The 14,313-nt window shown below is 44.3% G+C and overlaps 1 long non-coding RNA gene across 1 annotated transcript; it reads left to right on the top strand.

The window, feature by feature from the left end:
- Positions 1-4,922: 4,922 nt before the first annotated feature.
- Positions 4,923-11,737, top strand: LOC139999077 (uncharacterized). The gene is made up of 2 exons (XR_011804109.1): positions 4,923-9,783; positions 9,856-11,737. It is a non-coding gene; the product is annotated as an uncharacterized lncRNA (long non-coding RNA).
- The last annotated feature ends 2,576 nt before the right edge of the window (positions 11,738-14,313 follow it).

Here is a 14,313-nt window from a genome sequence, read left to right as displayed (position 1 = left end):
TGTTCAAGGAGATGCATTGCTGCCCTTACCAATGTAGAGAGACATTACTTTGAGATAAAGTACATGCATTCCAGATTTCCTGACACTTACTAAAGCTACTGAAGGGTCCAAATTCATGATCTTCATTCTATGTGGGGCTTCCTGGCAGTGGAAACTCTCATCGTCAACCGTGCCATTTTCTTCTGAATCTACAAAGCTTTGAGTGGTGTGAGGGTCCAGATAGATCAGCTCATTGCCTGGATGGGTAAAAGCCGTATGTTAAAAATAAGCAAGTGACATTAATAAGCACTTGGTCCAGAACTGTAAAATAGAAATTAGATTGCCATCGCAGTCAGTATAATCTAGACTTTCCAGCTAGGGATTCTTTAAGAGAATCGGAAGGGTTAGACACAACGTTTCCCACAGGGTATTTAGTATAACTTCCTATTGTCACCTATTACTGTAATTTTTTGGTTGGTTATGTTCTATCTTTGTCACATACTTTTATTTTTCCATGTGAGATCCAGTACTTTTTTTTTTTTTTTTTTAAATCTCAAGTGTTGTAAACACTAACATTTGACAGATTAAAAGGTACAGGATGTTCACAGATGCAATCTGTAATCCCATTAGGCATTCATTCAGAAATTGGAACAAAAAAGCCTAACTAAAACAGGTTAGGTTTTACAAAAGGACAAAATAGGGTTGCAAAATTTTGGCCCAAAGTGGGGTGAAATCTGAAGGAATGCATTTTAAATTAATTAGAGCAATACTTAATAACAGAAGGTATGCAAAAGGTGAAAAAGATACTGCTATCAGAAACAGTTTTGAAATACAAGAAAATAAAAGTGACATTTGACCAATACACTTGTCAAATGCTATCAGCTATTCTCAGTATGTTGCTCTTGTTGATGTCATCACTTATTTTTACACCTAGCTTTGCTGTTAACTTTCTGCTCCTGTTAAGGATCATCTCATACTGTTTCTAAACTCTTTTAGATATGCTTCTTCATTTATTTTATTCTATTCTCATCTTTCTTTACTTCTAGAGGTTCACGCTTAGACCCCTTACTATTTCCCCTTCAAAAAATGTTCTCTTTTGATCATCTGCACATTTGGAATAAGTTTCTTTTTTCCTTACCTAAAAATCCTATGAAATAATAGGCATTATTTGGTTTCCCTCCTAATGCTCCCAAAGACTGTGGCATCTTAAAGCATTCCTAGGAGTTCAAAAGGAATAAAGGAAATTGTAATTCATTTCTTTACTGACATCACAGATACCCAAACTTATTTGACAGTAACAAGCAATGAATTGAAAGAAAACCTTACTTTAAATGCATCAATATATACGGGATTTATGTGATTTATCCCTAGTCGTAGAGGTATAATAAGCAAGAGGGCTTTCCAGCCTGTGCAGAGTCCTCCTGCCTTCTTGCTTCGGCCAAGAGCACTTCTGTGCAAATGTGCACTGCTGTGGGACGCACTGCTGCTCTGAGGAGGGGACCAGCACATTTTTTCTGCGGGAATAAAACTAGAAATCAGTCAACGCACAGAGGAACACAAAGCAGATCTTCCTCTCAGTAGTGAATTAAGCTAGTTTGCCAGGGATCTTTATAGGGCACCCAAGACAAAACGAGCCGGGCATGGCAATTACAGCTATTTAGCAGAAGTAATTCTAGCAGACAGTATGTGCTGGCACGTCCAAGTGAGACGTTAGATCAATGATTGGGGGATGACAATTTAAGACTGCAGTGACATGTCCTATTAATGTTATTAATAGTGTCAAGCTTTGCCTATAAAACGCCAGAGAAATGAAATGGCAGCAATGATGACAGTAGAAATTCTTCAAGGAGCTCTTCACATCCAGTGATGTGAGCACGAAGTTGGCATCAGGGATCAAAAAAACACAACTGAGTTTGTATGTCCTTCTTCCCTCTTCTTACCCTTGCAAGACAAACCCATGGCCCCCCAAGTATTTGTTCATGTTTAGATACATGCTGGCAAATGGAGTCAAATCAGAAACTGTTACCAGAAAACTGATGAGGTGTCACTTCCTGATGTCTTCAATGACCACCGTATTGTCCATAGATACATAAACTGCTAATGAATTCCATTCATCAAATAAAGCAAGCTTCCTAGAAAACATTAAGGTACTAATTAATATAAACTAGTTGGATCAAAAGGGTAGCTTTACACTCAGAACCATTTATTTTTTTTTTTTTTTCTTAAGAAAAAACATCCTTTCTGCATTTTTTAAAGTCTCCATGTAAGAAAAAGAAAACTTTAAACATTAAATGTTTAATATCTTTAGAAAAATAGGTACTGAGTGGTACCAGGAAAAACATATGCGCTGCACCATGTGCAAACTGTTTTGTCTTACTGCTAAGTGCAGTGACAGTAACAGTTCAACTACATCAAGTTTATTACTTTTTATTGCACTCGACAGTCTCTGCACTGGGTTCTTGCCCAATTGTGTCTTTTCTCATCTGGAAAAGAAAAAAATTCCTATGCCAGTTTTGCAGATTACTTTTTGCTTAAGAAATTCCACTGAATTCAGTGGAATTACTTCTGCCTGAGCCTGCGTGCACAGCAGAAATGGGGCGTTAAAAGCTAAATCAGCTAAGGGTTTGGGGCACCAAAACTTCAGTGGGAGACAGCAGCACACAGTTTTATGTCCACTTCTGCAAAATCCAAACCTTTGGGGAAGGGAGCTACACTCTTAAGCTGCACTGGCAGAATTAGCTGTTTCAAATAAGCCAGAAAGAAATGGGGCTGAGCGTTTCACCATGAAAAACTTGGCCATGAAAGATCTGGAGTCCAGGGCATGCTTCAGCTCCCCTCCCTCTTCAGATCATGTGCCTGTTCCAGGGTGTCAAAGACTTGCTGCTGAGCTCGCAGGACCTGTAGCCTAGCCCCTGCCTGAGGTAAGACACCTCCACGTACCCCTGGAGAACTGAGCAGCCTCAGTTCCTTTCAGTGTGGCTCCCAGACTATGAGGAGCTGCCCATCTTTATCCAGTAGCCTTGCTGGCAGAACTGCTGCTCAGAAAGGGAGGAATTGCAGCTCAGTTCCCTCCTCAGCCGAGATGGCTTCTCTCTGATGTTTCACACCACCACTCCGACCTACACGGTGGCACTCTCGACCTGCCAGAGCTGTGCCACTGTGCAGAAAGGAATATACATCTGTGGTGTGACTGGTGAGGGCATGCAGACGGCATAGCAGGAGACTTTCCTGCAGTTTCTTCTCCTCAGGCTCTTCCTTTATTAAAATTTAGAGGTCACCCATTCCCAACTCAGTACCTGCACACCGAGCTTTGGCATGACATTCCATGCTGCACTTGTAAATAGATGGCAAGTACATTCCTGACTGTGGGACAGGGGGAGATGCAGCCTTCAAAACTCTGCCTGGGCCTTCTCTTGGCTGCCCCAGGGGAGTACGTTCTGAATGAGACTGGTATGATCTCACTTACTTTAGTACTTGAGCAACTGTATTTGGTCCAAACCATTCTCCAATTGACTTCCCCTCTCCAACACCCACCTGTGCTGTTTTCATAGTGAAAAAAAGACACACGTACACAAAATCAAAGAAAAATGAGACCATAAAGAATGTGGGAACAATATACAGTAAATACCGTCACTGTCAAACATTCTAGAGTAACTGCAATCTGTATTTAGCAATAACAATTATTTTCTCAATCTATGCTCTTTTCAAAACTTAGGGAGTGCCAGTTTCTTTAATAAACAAAAGGCTTCTAAACTACAATGAGAATTACAAGTTAACAAATGTTAGTGCCCTTTATTACAAATTACAGCAATAAGCTACAAGACTGTCTATTCTAACATTACTGACTCTGGTACCCAAGGCTTACAGAGTTTATCAAGAGCTAGATTCTAGTACATGGCTTTATTTAGGTCTCAGGGAATGTTTCTGTACTACTAGTCTTTGCGCCCATCTGCATACCTTTTTATTTTTGTATAAGCATACACATTGTCTTCACATCCACTTTTTAAAATTATGAATTAACATACTGCAAATTAGTGATTCAACACAGTAGAAATTTCAGTGGAAAAAACCTGAAAGTTTATGTTTGTTCTTACCCATCTGGTGGACTGAATAACAGCAAGCCTTCCTGTCGAGAAAGCATCGTAGGATTCTGTGATATTCTTCTGGTTGTTTTTTGTGTTTTTCCCATTGCCAATCTGAAAGGAAAAATTGATATAGAATAAAAAATGGTGACGTTTTCATTACACTGATCAAATGTCTAGACAGCAGAAAGCTTTATAATGAGATGTTAAAAGACATTTCAATTCATCTCGAATATTTACATTTTGTGTAGAGCTCCTAGAATTCCAAGCTTGTTATTTATCATCAAGCTGCCCTTTATCATCATAGGCTAGATTGTAAAAACAGGGAAAATAAAACAAAACAAAAACATCAACTGCAAACATATTCTGACGGATCATGCTGCGTGTTGATAGCCATTCCAGTATCTCTGAGCTTCCAAGATTATTTAAAAGTACAGGCTGTGTTTAGACCTTGTTGGATTTCTAAGCACCCATTAAATAACAACATAAGATCCATACAGAAAGTCCAAACACTCCACTGGCAGCATCCTGGGATGTGACATGCACGCTTAAGAGCTTGCACCAGGGGGGTTTGGACCTCGTGCTGCTGACAAGTGAGTAGTGAAGAGAAGGGTAAGAGCACTGTCCCACGGTGGCAGGTTTTCCCTTGGCCTCAACTTGGGTGTTACACTAAAAGGTTTATAAAATAATGGCGACAGGATTCCCCATTTGTTCTCCTTCTATGCCTATTTCTCTGCTTCAGGCTGGGATGATTTCACCCAGCTGAATATGAATTGATTCATTAGGAACTGTTACCAGGGCATCAAAGAAAGTCTCACTAATAAATTCAGGGTTTGTGCTTTTAATGGAGTACTTACTGTGAGGAATGTTTTAACAATTCCAATTCGTGTCCATAAATTCGTGTCCATAAATAAATAAGTCCGTAATAATGTAATAATTCTGTTTGAATCCTGCCTGCCTCTGGGCCCTGCACTGGCAGTTTAATTCTTGAACCACAGATGCAGTGTGCCTCAGTCTCCCCCTCATTCCAGTCAATTTATCACGTCTTCAGAAAACACTCCTTAAATTTATGAACCTGTTTGCTTTTGTTATTCCTGACTTCTAGTTCTAACAGTTACAGCCTTTTTTCCTGTCTTCTTCGAGATTGATTTAACACTGCTATAGATGTTATGTAGATGACTGTGAATAGCTGGGAAAGAATGTTTTAATTGCTCGTGAGTTGCCAACCTGTTTGGGAGTTTCAGAACAACTGATAATAACCGGTGACTGCTGGTGACTGTTATGGGATCCTTGGTATCTGGCCAGGGGGGCCAAGAGATTAAGAGGAAGAGAAAAGAAGCTGAAGGACGGTTGGGAGACAAGACCTGCGGAGAGTGTACAGAGAGTGTTCCATAAACTTGGAATAGTGCCAAGTAAGTACAAAGGGTGAGAGGAAGACTACGAGCCTTCAGCATGAAAGACCCCTAGAGACCCCCAGAGGAGACTGATGCGCATGCTCCAGTAGGAGGAACTGGACCCCGGAAGCTAATTTTAATAATCTCTTTTTTTAGAAGTAGTAATGAATATGTATTAGTCTAGGTGCATAAAAATCAGCTGCTTGATGTAACTGGTGTGCGTCCTGGTGGAGCAGAGACTCCCGGTGCACCCAGCGCTGTTTGCTTACCTCTATTCCTTTATATTCTTTTAATAAATCCTATTTTTTTATTTAATCCTAATTTGAATCCTGAGCCATTTATAACAATTTGGGGGCTCGTCCGGGATGGCTATAGTTCCTGAATTCTGATTTAATCTAGGAGAGGCGCCCCACCATTTGGTGGCTCCTGTTTGAGTCAGATCGGGACTGATGCCATCCTGAACCTGAATAAAGGTAAGCAAAGAATTTAATTTTTTTTGAGCTCCCGTGTTGCCGGCTGTTTTTTGCCCGTAATTCTGCGCGCGAAGATCCGGATGAAGACGACAGAGTCGTTTGGATACCGTTCGGTTGGATTCCGGTGTCCGGAATCGAACCGGATGAAGACGACAGTCGTTTGGATACCGTCTGGTTCGATCCCAGACGAAGACAGCAGAGACGCTGGTGGATACCGTCCGATTGGAGTCTGGACGAAGACGACTGATTCGTAAGATACCGTCCGGTTGGGTAAGGGTACGGTTGCCAGTTTTTTTGTGTGTGAGTGTAACTGAGACTTCTAAAGTCAGCGTGGAGGTCTTTTTGTTTTCTCACTGGTTCTAATCTCCTGTCGGGGGGGCTAGACTGGTGAGAAGAGGGATACGTGGGTGGGTGATAGGTCCTAAACCCCCTGCAAGACACTCTCACTGGGCAGCCAAGGGCTGTGGGAATTGCCACTAGTAAAATTCCTGGATGGGTCAGATAAAATCGAAGACCAAGGACCAGAAAGGGAGCAAATTACCAGATATATGACCAAAAAGTCCATTATGAATAATGATTAGAAATTGGAACAATAGGGGCCCCAGAAAATTAAAGAGTAAATTGAAAATGATTATTATATGATAGAATGACCAAAAGAACCCTTAAGACCCCATGTATTTTGATCCACAGAGGACGGGGTCTGTCAGGCTTTGAACATTAATAGTAGAATACCTGTGGATCCAGAAAAGAGCAAGCTGAAACATTGGAATTAGAAATTAGAGAGCAATTGATTAAGAATGAATATGTGCTACTGTGCTGTGCTGCACTTATACCACCAGATAACAGGAGCCTCTCAGGCCCTGAGAACCAGATTAAAAACCTCATGGTTCAGAGTTTAACCAAGGTGTCTGAAATAAGGAGGAGTGTTCACAAAGGGACAGGTTATGTATATGTATAGGAATGTTCATGTATATGTAACTCTTTACTAAAGCAATTTGTCACGTTAGGCCTGCACGACTTTGGGGGGACAACCCGCCCCGTGCTGCACGGCACTGAGTAAACATACCTACTTTACAATCTTACTGACTGTGGAGTCAGCTTTCTGTGAGTCATTTTGGTGAGCCAGGCAGGAGACACTCTGCTCGGCTGCGGGATCGGCTGCAGCGTGGACGCCCCTAGGTGCACCCTGAGTGTTTTTGCTCGGAGGGGACTCCACTCTCAGCTGCTCACCGCGGGAGCAAAGATCTCCTGAAACTGCAGACAAACGGTATGTTTTGGGCTGCTGGAGGGATACTATCTGGAGTGTTAATAATTGTATGTGTTTTTATGTATGTATTTTGTGTTGAAAGTATTTGTGTAAATGTAAGGGTTTGAAACAAAGTGTTACAAGTCACTTCACGAAGAACACAGTCAGAGACAATACTTATTTGGTTGGTTATCATTCTAAATTATATTCCTGTGGTGTGAATGAGATGTGCTGGAGGCCTCCGTGTGCGAGTGTGCTGTGTGAGTGAGACGCAGCGTTGCTGCAAAGCGAGTGCAGAGTTCCGATCCGTTGTTCCGTACTCTCCGCAAGGGAGTGGGCAGAGACGAACGAAGTGCTTCACAGACTGAAAAGAAGTGCTGTTTTATCCAAGTTCTGAGTGGTGGTGCCTAATATATGGGCCCGGCGTATCTTGTGTATCTTGTGTATCCTATTTTTCTCTTAAATGTTTTGACTGTGACAAGAAAAAGGCAGGAGCATGATATGACATGCTTCCTGCAACATATGAGGTCCGCACAGGCCGAGACCTGGACTCACTGAGACCTGGACTCGCTGAGACCTGAACAGGCCGAGAGACCGGAGCGGCGCCGAGAGACCGGAGCGGCGCTGGGAGGCCCGAGACACTACGGAGGGACTACCGCTGGACGGAGAGAGCCCTGAGAGATGCTGCAGAGCCACGGACGGCTCTGAGAGACACAGAATAGACCTGACAGAAGCTGCAAAACGCGGGGAAATTGAAGTAATTGCAGAACATCCGAGATCGAGTTGCTACGGGAGACCAGAGGCGTCAGTGGACACTGGTAGCTGACCCTCACCGTGAGGCGAGTCGGCACAGAGCAAAGGGGCGGACATCAGGACCCTGCAGCCTGTCTGACATAACCATGGAGGCAGCGGCAGCAGCGGCTGTGCTGCTTCACTCTAGCATTCTTTTTATAAAAGGTTTATCTTGCAATGCAAAAAAAGACTATTAGTCCCCAGATCGGTGTTATAACTATTGCTAATGACGACTTAGCTCTATTGCAGGGCAGGAGTGCAGAGACGCAGATTACACTGCCAAACGACCACCGGCAGGCTCTTTCACAAACCTAAGGCTGCAGCCGGCACTGCCTGCAGCCATATAGCAGACGTTACACTCTCTTTCCTAACTAGTAATCATGTGTCTTATCCATGTCTTATCCATTTGTGGTGAATGGCCAGTGACAAAAAAGAAAAGGGGGGGAGACAAAGACAGAAACGGTACAAGGAGGATGCCACTGACACTAACAGCATGGGTAATAGGAGTAGTATAAGTGACACAGGTGACGGTGCAGGGCGCTCTGCCTGCTGCTCACCTTCGCCTGACTGTGCACTGCTGCCAACGGTGCTAGAGTAAAATGTGAAGACTGCTCAGATGGCAGTGATGAGAGTTCTTGTGTGAAGAAGATGTGTACTGAATCTGACTTTGTGTGCATAGATATCAATAAAGTGTGTAACCAGCAGAGAGACTGCAAGGACTGCAAGGGGTGATGCCCCTGAAGGAATGCAACAAAAATGAATGTGACTGTCCAGCTGGGTTTGAGTTTGTAGACAAGAGAAACTGTGGAGATATTGATGAATGTCAAAACCCTGGTATCTGTAGTCAAATCTGTATCAACCTGAAAGGTGGCTACAAATGTGAATGTAGCCGTGGCTATCAGATGAATCCTGCTACAGGAACCTGGAAAGGGCCATACTGGTACAAAAACACAAATAACACCTGTGATTATAATGACACTGCTAAGCAGGGTTTAGGGGTTCATAAAATGAGACAAGGGGTAACAACTACAGTGTTTGGAACAATTGTACAGCTTTGGCCTTACCTCCTGATGTTTTTCTGATTTGTGGGGATAGGGCCTGGCAAGGTATCGCTGCAAATGCTATCAGATGTCCATGTTACTTAGATAAACTCATTGTATTTGCTCCTAGCTTGTTACAGTTGCGTGAGATCACCAGACATAAATGGGCATTGCTTGCATCGGATTGCAATGATAATGTTGAATTGTGTGGGGTTGCAGCTAGAGCGGCATTAGCAAGTTCAGTGCCTGGAGTGGCATCTGCGGCCGCACGTAACAACTTAGAAAATTTGGTATGCTGGGCCAAGAAGCAAGCCTATGCCGTGACAGAGATACTTGAGGAGATGTTACCAGATCAAAATAGTCTGCGACATGCGCTCTTACAGGATCAAGCTGCTATTGACTTTTTGCTTTTGGCTCAAGGGCATGGGTGTGAGGGACTGTACCTTGTTTTACTGACTACTGAAACAGCTGTGAGAACCGCAGAAAGGGACCCATGCATCTAGAATAAAAGGACCAGTAACTACTGAAACTTGGAGGGTTGAGTCCGCTCCTGGGAAACTGAAACTCAAGCTAAGGAAGAACTAATATTCTGGCAACGAGGCTCTGCATGAATTAAGGATGCCAAATAAAGGGGACAAGCCTGAAGGGAGGAAAGGGAGAAGGCAAGACCAGGGCAGGACCCCCCACTGCGGTGTGTATGGTCTACCGAGGGAAGCAACCCCTATGGGTATTGACTGCCGAGTGAGAGGGCCTCGACTGGACTTCTCCCACACTAAGGTCAGGTTGTCCTGAGAAAATAATATAAGACCCTTTTTTTTAACCTATATAAAATTGTGATTCGTTTTCCAGGAGCTGGATCACCCTGACAGGCCGAACGGTAACACAAGCCTGAATCAACCCTGAAGGTGTTTGCCTATTATGATCCAGATACGTGGGCAGAAGACAGATCCTGGGACTATAGGACCCCAGTATATATACTTAATAGAATAATTAGGTTATTAGCTGTAATAGAAATAGTTATAAATGATGAGAACTGCTTTGTATCAAAATAGCCTAACTTTGGATTATTTACTAGCACAAGAAGGAGAAGTCTGTGGAAAATTTAGCTTTAGTAATTGCTGTTTAAAGATTGATAAAAAGGGTGTTTCTTCCTAGTAGCTGATAGAATGTTATGTTCTGGTTTAGGATGAGAAGAATGTTAATAATATGCTGATGTTTTAATTGTTTTTAATTGTTACAGAGCAGTGCTTACACCAAGCCAAGGACCAAGCCAAATTCAGCTTCTCACTGTCCTGCTAGCAGGCAGGCTGGGAGGAGGACCGGACTGCTCGGGGTTAGGTTGGGCATCGGACAGCAGGTGGTGAGCAATTGCATTGTGCATCACTTGTTTCGTACACATTATTACTAGTAGTACTATTATAATCATTATTGTTATTATTATTATTGTTATTATCTACTTGTTTTTATCTCAACTCACAGGCTTCACTTTCCCATTTCTCTCTCCCATCCCAGAGAAGGAGAGGGGGGACGTGAGCGAGCAAACACAAACCTGGAAGGATATGGAATGGGATTTATTTTCATTTATTTTCATTTATTTTTATTTTCATGGCTGCCTGGTGGACCATGGGTTAAAAGAGTGTTATTTTTATTGTTATGTGGTGTAAAGATGTTATTGTCTATACCTTGTATGATACCTTGTCTTACATTATTAATACACTGGGTGATAAATAGTACATTGGTAATAACTTCATTAAAAAAGGAAGGGAATATGTCAATTATGATGCTTAAGGACTGGACCCTCCGAGAACAAACTGATGAAATCCAATTATTAATAACAGAAGAGACACGAATTGGGGATATTAAAAAGAAGATAAGGGATTGTGAGGAATGTTTTAACAATTCCAATTCGTGTCCATAAATTCGTGTCCATAAATAAATAAGTCCGTAATAATGTAATAATTCTGTTTGAATCCTGCCTGCCTCTGGGCCCTGCACTGGCAGTTTAATTCTTGAACCACAGATGCAGTGTGCCTCAGTCTCCCCCTCATTCCAGTCAATTTATCACGTCTTCAGAAAACACTCCTTAAATTTATGAACCTGTTTGCTTTTGTTATTCCTGACTTCTAGTTCTAACAGTTACAGCCTTTTTTCCTGTCTTCTTCGAGATTGATTTAACACTGCTATAGATGTTATGTAGATGACTGTGAATAGCTGGGAAAGAATGTTTTAATTGCTCGTGAGTTGCCAACCTGTTTGGGAGTTTCAGAACAACTGATAATAACCGGTGACTGCTGGTGACTGTTATGGGATCCTTGGTATCTGGCCAGGGGGGCCAAGAGATTAAGAGGAAGAGAAAAGAAGCTGAAGGACGGTTGGGAGACAAGACCTGCGGAGAGTGTACAGAGAGTGTTCCATAAACTTGGAATAGTGCCAAGTAAGTACAAAGGGTGAGAGGAAGACTACGAGCCTTCAGCATGAAAGACCCCTAGAGACCCCCAGAGGAGACTGATGCGCATGCTCCAGTAGGAGGAACTGGACCCCGGAAGCTAATTTTAATAATCTCTTTTTTTAGAAGTAGTAATGAATATGTATTAGTCTAGGTGCATAAAAATCAGCTGCTTGATGTAACTGGTGTGCGTCCTGGTGGAGCAGAGACTCCCGGTGCACCCAGCGCTGTTTGCTTACCTCTATTCCTTTATATTCTTTTAATAAATCCTATTTTTTTATTTAATCCTAATTTGAATCCTGAGCCATTTATAACACTTACGAAGAAGCGTCTGCAGACAATACCGAAGTTCCCTCAGGACCAGCACTCACCTCTCCCTAAGTGTCTGCAGATCAGTGCTTGGGCCAGCATCATCTGCCCGCATCGCAGCATACATCCCCAGCCAGCGTCCGACGAAGGACCCGTGCCTCCTGTTAGGAAAGTTCAGCACAATCAGTGCAGGCTTTCAACTGGGTGCAGCACCACAGAGGACATTTCAGAGTGCTAGAAAACAGATAGGGCTGCTGAAGCCTCCATGAACTGTCCTACAGATAAAAGGCACACAGCAAGACTTTGGTTCCATGCTGTTGGTCTAATTCTAATCTCTGCATTGCACAAATAAACACAATTCATTTATTCCTTGTGGAGCTGACTTACTCTTTTCATTTTTCAAGCAGCATTCACAAACCATTTACTGCATGCTATACAACATGATCACCTGTTTACATACAGACATAAATAAACACTGATTTTAATAATCTTCATGTTTGCATAAACAGTTAAAATGATGCTCAAAATGCGCTAATACTCTAGAAATATTTTCCCAGCCTACGATGCCATCACTTATCTTGCTATTTAATTTAGAACAATGCAGCAAATCTGCAGTATACTCACCACTAGGCAAAAACTTTCTTCTATACGTAAACCACACGTAAACCACAGTAAACCACGCGTGAACACACCTTGGCTTATTGTCTGACTTTGGCTTATGGTGCGTCTGTTGCTGTGTCCAGCACAGTGCAGCCCCTAAATTGCTACCAAAACCTTGCCACAAACCTCAATCCCCCTCTTAAAAGAGACCCTCTTGTTTGTTGCCCTTCTTTCGACACTCTCTAACAGGTTTATGTCTTCATACATATATATACAACAAAACATCAAAGAGCTCAGCAAGGTCCACCAAGGAAAGGAAGCAATGCAGGAGAAAGAAGACAGGACAACAGGGAGAATGGGCAGCATAAGGGAGGAGGCAGCCAGTGGCCTTAAAAACAAAGCCTAAAAAATAACTTCCACTAGTGGGACATAGTGAATTGGAGCTCTGGGGTCTGCATCTAGAGATGTCTTTTCTATTTATCGTCTTGTTGCGGAGATGGGTCCTCTGGCTTTGGTTGTGTTTTTTCATGTTGGGCAATTATCTCCCAAGAAGAACCCCCTGTTGGACAGAAAGGTAGAGGTGTGCTCCAGAAACACAGTGATGGCAAGGAGTCCTCCACTTCATTCTGGCATTTTTTTCCAGCTGGAAGCATTCCCAGTTGTCAACGGAATTGGTTTTGAGGAGTAGGAAAGACAGCATTGCTGGATTTCTGCTTTCTCCTCCATCCTATCAGACCACATCATGAGAGTTGTCTTTGTTTGATGTTCCTATGTCGCGTTCTGTTATTCTATATTTTTTTCTCTCTGATGTGATTTTATGTTCTTCTGTTATGTTATGTTCTTATGTTCACAACAGGACTCCTTGCCAACACCGCCTCACAGACACCTGGGCCAAAGAGCAGGGCCTTGAGCGGCTAGCTCACCATGACAGAGCTCATTTCCTTCCCAGTAGCTGCCAGGTGCCCTCTGGGGGCATTTTGGGGCTACAGCATGGGAAGACTTCCTTGGGGTGGGAAGCCATTGGGCTAGGAAATGGGCAATGTTCCCTAGGAAGGAAATCCCTGGGAAGCAAAAGCCTTGGGATGGGAAGTCTTGAATGGGGTGGGTACCATTCCCTGGGGAAGGAAGTGCTTGGAGAAGTCCTCCAAGAGAGGGGAATTCTTTGGGACGAGGTCTCTTTGGCTGAAGAAACGCTTCGTGTTGATGGGGCAGATTTCGTCTGGGTTGCTGGGAATGTGCCATGCGGTGAAATGGCAAGGATGGGCACTGCCGCTGAGGCCGAGAAGCTGGTCCTGGGCTGGGCAAGCCTTGGGCCGGGCAAGTGGTGGTGTGGAAGCGTCCTGGGCATGGCAAGTGCTGCGTGGGAGGGAAAGCCTGCTGGGGATGGCCAAGTCTTGCGCTGGGCAGCCTGCTTGGCTCCAAAGCCTGCAGTCCTCCCCAAGATGTCGGCGAGGGGCTGGTCAGCCGTTGGGACGGAACCCCCGTTGCCCGCGTTCCCCAAGCAACCGCCCCACTCTCCAGCCACCATGGCAGGTCCAGCAGCCGGCTCCCGCTCCTCCCGGGGCTGCGGCCCTGCTGGCGAGCCCAGCGCCCCAGAGCTCAGCCCAGCGCCCTTTTTCCCACAGAGGGTTTCCCCAGACGGCTTCCGCGGCTTCCGCAGACGCAAAACTCCCCCTTCGTCGTCCCAGCCGTGCCGCCAACGGTGGCTGCCTGGCTGCTTCCCTCCCTCCGCGGAGCGACGGCGCTGCCCTTGCAGCCCCCCCAGGTACCCACCCTCCCCTCCGCACTGCCCCAGGCCACCCTCTGGCACGTGGTGCCGGGGGTCCAGGGGCAGGTGCTGCAGCTCCCCGCCAGGGTGCAGCTGCCACCTGGGGGGCACCTCCCAGCCCAGGGGCACCACCTGCAGCTTGGGCAGCTCCCCGCCGCCGCCGTGGGGCAGCTCCCTGCTGTGG

The sequence above is a fragment of the Anas platyrhynchos genome, chromosome 19 (assembly GCF_047663525.1).
Source record: "Anas platyrhynchos isolate ZD024472 breed Pekin duck chromosome 19, IASCAAS_PekinDuck_T2T, whole genome shotgun sequence".
Taxonomy (NCBI): Eukaryota; Metazoa; Chordata; class Aves; order Anseriformes; family Anatidae; genus Anas; species Anas platyrhynchos.
This window is presented reverse-complemented; position numbering and strand designations above follow the sequence as displayed.